Source organism: Grus americana, chromosome 8, assembly GCF_028858705.1.
Source record: "Grus americana isolate bGruAme1 chromosome 8, bGruAme1.mat, whole genome shotgun sequence".
Lineage (NCBI taxonomy): Eukaryota > Metazoa > Chordata > Aves > Gruiformes > Gruidae > Grus > Grus americana.
In genome coordinates, this window is record NC_072859.1 from 11,332,231 (window position 1) to 11,338,761 (window position 6,531).

Here is a 6,531-nt window from a genome sequence, read left to right on the forward strand (position 1 = left end):
GGGGGTGAAGACTGAGAAGCCTAGGGCAGGGAAATCAGAAATGCTTCATCCCAGGCATTATGGTTGGGAATGGGACTGAGGGTGAAAGCTTGAGACCGAAGTCCGAAAGGCAGGAGTATGCCTCTGGAGAAACACCATGTGCAACCTGAGATTGGGCTGAAAACCGGCATTGGGCTTGCAGAACAAACAGGTTAAGGAGGTAAGTGCAGGGAAAGAGAAACCATGTAACTGTACAATTTCAAGCAGTATCAAAATATATAGGCACAAAGACAAAAATTACAGTTGCATTGACCCTTATTTCTGGCATACCCCGACTAGGGAGTCCTTGCTAGCGGTGGCTCCAGCAGACGCGTGGCGCTCAGCATCCCAGGGGAGCACAGCTACCTTAGACACCCCCATCCCAAAAAGCACCCAGATACCTAAACATGGACACCAGCCCCCTCACAGAGAAGCCACAGACCGGCCGGGGCCGAGGCTCCGTGACTTTCGACCCGGGCCGCTGCTTCCCTCCGGAGGAGCAAGCGGGCCGGCGGCGGCGGGGCCGGGAAGGGGCGGTGGGGCTGCCCCGTCTGCCCCCGTGTCGGCAGCAGAGCCACCGGCCCTTCCCGGCCGCGCCGCCACGGGAGCCCCGGGCAGCCGGCGCGGCTCGGAGGAGGGGCGGGGGGAGCTGCAGGGTTTGGGGGGGCTTTGGCGCATCCTCCAGCAGAGGAGGGGAGCGGGGGGCGGCGGGGGAGAGGAGAGGGCTGCACTGAGCCCCGCGTTCTCAGAGTCTGGAAATGAGCTGCGGAAGAACAGCGGGTCACACGGGGGAGCCGGGGCCGCCCAGCAAACTTTGCCCGGGGCCTCTTCCCCCGAGCTCGCTGCAGCCCCTCGACCTCCGTTACGAAACGTATCATTCCCAATTACGGGTTTGATGCAATACGTGAACGCATGGTTTGCATTACGGAAGAAATGACCTGATAATCGCCCGGCAGCGGTGTGCAGATGTGATAAGTGACTCTGCTCCCGCGGCGCGCCCGGTGCCGGTGCCGCTCCCCGAGCCCCCGCAGCTCCCCGCGGCCCGGCCCGGCTCTCGGCACCCCCGCGGGGTGTCCTGCGGCTGAGGGGCACCGCACGCCGGTGCGGGGCTGGGGTCCGGCCTTGCTTTGCCGCATCGCCGGGTGCCGGCCGCGCTGCAGGCACGTCCTTGGCAAGGGAAGGGTGACCCCGGCCCGGGCAGCCGGAGCGGAGGGGGGCAGCAGGCGGGGGCCGAAGCCAGCTCTCGCTCCCCGGCGCCTGTACTGCTCTCCTGCTGGAAGCAGTGGCTCGATGGCCCCCGGTTTGCAATTGCAGGGCACCGTGTAGCATGGAGGCTGGAGGGATAAACGTTGTTTTTGATCAAGGAGCAATAAAATATGTCAAATGCTTTCTGATAACTGCGTGAAATGTTTTACAAGTAAAATTGGAGGAGCTAAAATTTGGAAAGGGAAGAGGAAATGGTGAAAAAAAGGGAAAACGTCCAAAGTGAAGGCAGGGTAAATGTTCCGCGATCTCCCGCGGAGCCGCCGCCGCTGGGTCCGCCCGCTCCTCCCGCTCCGGCCAGCCCGGCCGCTCACTCTCCTCCCTGCCCGGGCCGCGGGTGCGGCCGCCGCCGCGGCTGACAGCCCGGTACCGTCCCGCCGCACCGAAACCTCGGGGTGGTTCAGACTCGGAGGGGACGGGTGGGGAACAGTGCAGCTGTGGCGGTGTGAAAACGATAGCTGTAGATACGCCGCATTCACTTCTGTAACTTGTCCCCATCTCTTTATTTGCTAAGTCTCTGTGAATAACAGACTATTATTTCTTTATAAACGCATTTAATCACGCATCACCGAGCAAGCCTGTTTCATTTAAGCAGTTATAAGAGAATAGTATCAATCTCGCTTGCAATATGAAACCTCAAAGAGCTGAAGACTCCTCAGAGCTGAGGTGGTTTGTTTTTGCTTTAAGGCTGGCCAGCAGACCTCTCTGGATCCACTTACTGGTTGTGTGGTGCTCTCCGAAGTTGCTCACTTGCAGAGAGGTAAATGCTGTGGCTCTGCATGCAGACGTGTGAGTATGAACCCTTGCCTTTCGGCACCGGCTTGTATGTTGTCTCCGTGACTTTGTAAAATCATTTATGCTGGGGTAGTAAGAGCTGGCAACCCATCTTATGTGTTTTACTGTGACTTTAAACGAGTCAAGGACGTTTCAAGTCCAGGAAAGGTCGTTGATGGATTTTCTTAAAGTTAAAAGAAAATATTGCAGCATTTCCCATTAGCATTATCTCTTGGAAATAGCATGAAGAGCACTGCACAGGAGTTATTTAATTGACTGTCGTTTTATAGAAGTTCTGTTCCCTTTGGCAAGTCCATTATGCCTAGGAAGAGAACCAGCATGCCAGAAAGTCTGTTTCCAGCAAGCTTTTTTAAAAAAAAAAAACCAAACACACACACAAGATTATAGGACCAAGATGGGGTTTGTCTCCAAGGTAGTTCGGTTTTTCAGCACTGTGTTTAAAACTTTAGGAATTATGTTTTGTAGTGGGGTAGAGAAGTGTCAAACAAAAGATGTGGGATTCGGTGGAAGAGTGGGTGATACTCATGAAGCATCAGGATCTGGTACTCCAGCTAATGAGAAATAGGTTTGTATTTTGTACATCCAAGAACCAGGCCTCCCGTGGGAGCAAACAGCGAAAGTTTTGTTGCATTCAGTGGAGACAAGATCAAGGCCACAACAACCCACTGGCCAAGCTCTTGTTATTCCTCCACTTGGTGCCTGAATCTTCACCTGGGTACCACATCAGGAGTGGTATTCTCACGGTGTATTTAGCTTAAAGATTAACTTAACTTTAAAGCGGTGGAAAGAGTGGGTGATAGCATCTGATAGACAGCTCGGATATGCATGGCTTGGTTCTGGATCCGTTTTTAGCTTTTCCTTTTTAAAGTTTGTGTTGCTGTCTGAGTGGCGGCAGAGCCTTGCTTTTTTGATGAAATCCTTTGGTACTTGTCTAAGGAGACTTGTCAGGAGGCAAAGCTTTGGGGAAATAAAGTTTCAAATGACCAGGACCTATTTACAGGCGACACTGGGAGCCTGGGATCATCTTGTCCTGCCTTCTGCTCCTGGTGCTGTGCAGTACCCTTAGATGAGCTATTTTCGGAGCTCTGGTATGCAGAGCATTTTTGCAGTTACACACAAAATAAAGAAGTTTAAGAACAAAAGATTGTTCTGGACAGTCAAACTGGAATGAGTTGGAAGGATACATTTAGGAAGTGGTTTCTTGGACACTAATTAGGACCATTTGCTTGGGGTTGCCATTATTTTCCTTTTAGTCTGGAGGGCACAATAGATCAAATGATTTATATATCATTAACAATTCTTGTTAACCATAAGCAGGGTTGGTCTTTTCCATACTGATTACTGAGTAATGCAATAACGACTTGTTCTATTTCTTCTGCAGTGTCCATACGAGCAAGTTAACGTGAAAGACCAGTCCAAAAAGACGTGCTTCAACTAATTTTTTTATGTATGAGTATTAACGTCTTTCATTCTGCGAGAGCGGCTGAGACACCGAAGCCCATCAGCTCCTTGTGGCTCCCATTGCTGGAACACTGGCGTTTGCTGTACCTGATCCCGGCTCCCAGTGAATGCGTTTTGATTGTAATAAAACACAAACTGAACCATATGTGCACGTGTGTTTTAGACGCCGCATTATTGATCCCCCTTTCCCTTTCTTTTGCGCTACAAGTAACGGGTTACAATGCCATAATACAATTATTTTCACTTTAAAAGAAACTAAGAAAGCGAGCATATGCAGCCATTAAAATCCTACGATTTTATTTAACGTTACTTTTGTATACACCGTGGTGTCCAAGAATTGTTGATGACTGTGGTACGCCCAGGAGTTTCGGCTGTTGGGAGGGAGGCAGACGCGGGGAGGGACGACGTTGTGTTGTGCTGTGTTGTGTTGTGCTGTGTGCTGTGGTGCTGGGGGCACCGCTGAAGTCGGGCGTTGCTCCTGACCGGCAGAGGCGGGTGCCCGGGGCGGCGGCAGCGCTCCCGCCGCGTACCCGGGGAAATCCGCCCTCTGGGATGAGCCCATCCCCTTCGGCTGCTCCGGGGGATGCTCCGACGTCTTTGTACAATGAGCTCGGGGATGCCTAAGCACCAGCGCGGCATCCGGCCCCGGAGCCCTCCCGAGGGGAGGCAGGGGAAGCCGTCGCCGGGCCGGGCCGGGCCGGGCGGTTCCGCCGCAGGTCTCCGGCCGCGGCCGCCTGCCACCCCGGGCCCGGGAGCTGATCCTGCCGCCTTGGGGCAGGGTCCGAGGAGGCTCCCTGACACACTCATTACCGGATTAAACCCTGGCGCGGAGATGGGGGATGGGAGAAAGAAAGGCTCAACAGAATCGCTTGGGTTCCTGAATAATTTAAATTCTTTGTATTTGATTGAACATCGGTCTGTTTGGTGTCCAAGTTTGTAAAAGCCTTTGAAAGACAAAAGAATTCTGTTTGCAAACATAATATGAAGTGTAAAGCACACTACAGATATTCATGAGCACCCAGGAGGTACTGAGCACTCCGGTACGTTAGAGGCAACCTTGCCAAGAGCTCCTTCATCTTTGTTTCATTAACACGAAAGTCCTCCTTTATTTCCTGCTAAAGTTATTGATATCCGGGCTATTGTATTTATTGTCTCGCACGACTTTTCCTACAGATCTTCATTAAGGTTGAATGGCACTCAGATAATATGTCCTATCACAGTGTCGATGAATTGCTGCGCCCAGAAAATCCTAAAGGAAGCCCGAGCCCGGCGACTATCTCTGAGGTGAAGCTGGTCCCCGCTGCCCGCGGAGCGCTCGGCCAGCGGGGGGACTTGCAGGCGGTGGCCTTGGGGACATCCCGATGCTACACAGCAGCTCCGACATGGACCTGGGGTGGGAGGGTGTGGGGTTACCCGGAGGGGCTGTGGTAAATGGAAAGGCATTTTTTTCATCTGTGTACTTTCAAACGAAGCAGCCAGTTTCATTTAGACGGGAAACTATTGTCAGTCGCTTGGTGTCCCATTTTGATCCTTCCTCAGCTTCGGATGAACGAAATGTCTTGAAACCTATTCCAAAAAGATGCTTGTACATGCTTCCAGATGCTAAGATTTAGATCATTTGAACGTCAGCGCAGCCTTCTGGTAACAAAAAACTTCCAAATGGATTTCGTTTGTGTATTAACATCCGTCAGATGGGAGAGTAGCACAGTTTGGAGCTAGAGCCTGTTTTCATCGTTTGAGCAAGTGGGTCCACATGAACATCTCGTCTGGCAAGCCAATAGGTTGAAGCTACATTGAACAGACTGAGTCCAAATATCTGAAATGACTTGGAATAGCTGTGCTAACAAATAGTGATTTAACGTATGAGGCTATTACTGCTGTTTATATAGCTTCGCGTGTGCATGCAAATAGATGGAGAGGGGGGTCATTGCGGGGAGAGACAGCTATAAATGCATCCAGCGAGCTGTGCACCCCAAAGCTGCGGGCTGAACCCAGCCCCACGGCGAGGTACCTCCAGTGGGTCGCGGTTCCGTGCGCAGGAACCGAGCATCGGTCACTGCCGCTGAACGGCCACCAGCCACCGCTTCCCCCACCGGCGTGGCGGGGTCCTCCTCCCCCGGCTGTCGTACTAGGTGGGGGATTTGTAATGCAAGGTCCGGTTATGCTGCCGCCGCGGCAGTAATAATGAAATAAAGCATAACATTAGTTAGGCACGACGCAGCAGGTGGCTTATTATAAGCATTGCATATTCCTCTGCCTCCTGGTCCCATTAGAAAAAAAAGAAAGCCGGTAATTGGGGATAAAAAATATTTTAGGTGCTTTAGAGAGTAAGCGGAGGAGCGGGGAAGAGCCCGCGGCTGCGGGCCGCCGCCGGCTGCGCCGTCCAGCCGGGCCGGGGCCGGGATCGGCCCAGGCTGAGCCTCTCCGCGCCCAGGGCCCCGGCAGGGCCCCGGCACCCTCCCGCAAAGGCGCAGCAATAACCACCGTGGTGATTATGATAATAATAATAATTCTTATTATTGTACCTTGGCGCAGATGGCGGTGGCTATCTCACAGGGAGATTAAGAAGAGAGCAAGTCCCATGAAGGCACCCCTCTCCCTGCGTGGTCAGTCGCTTCCCAGCGCAGGCACAGACTGACGGGTTCAGCTAATCCTGCCCGCGGGCTGCTCCCGCTTTTTTTCCCGGGATGGCTTTAAACTTCCTGATCGCGAGAGGATTTAATGAAAACCTTATTTTAAAAGTTCTCGCCATCCAGACCATGGGAGCAAGACGGACTTGCATGGCCCCGGAGCCGGCAAAGCAAACTGCGTGCTCAGAGCTCACGGTCACCTGCCCCAAACCCACTGTCCTGCAGGGAGATACCTCGGCTTTTAAGTTCTCCGCCAGCAGAAGTACCCCCCCACCCCACCCGCTCGACACCTCCCCTGGCTGGTTTCTCCAGATGAGCTGCTGTTAGGTGGGATGTGCTCTTTGCTGCACGTCCACGTTCACAG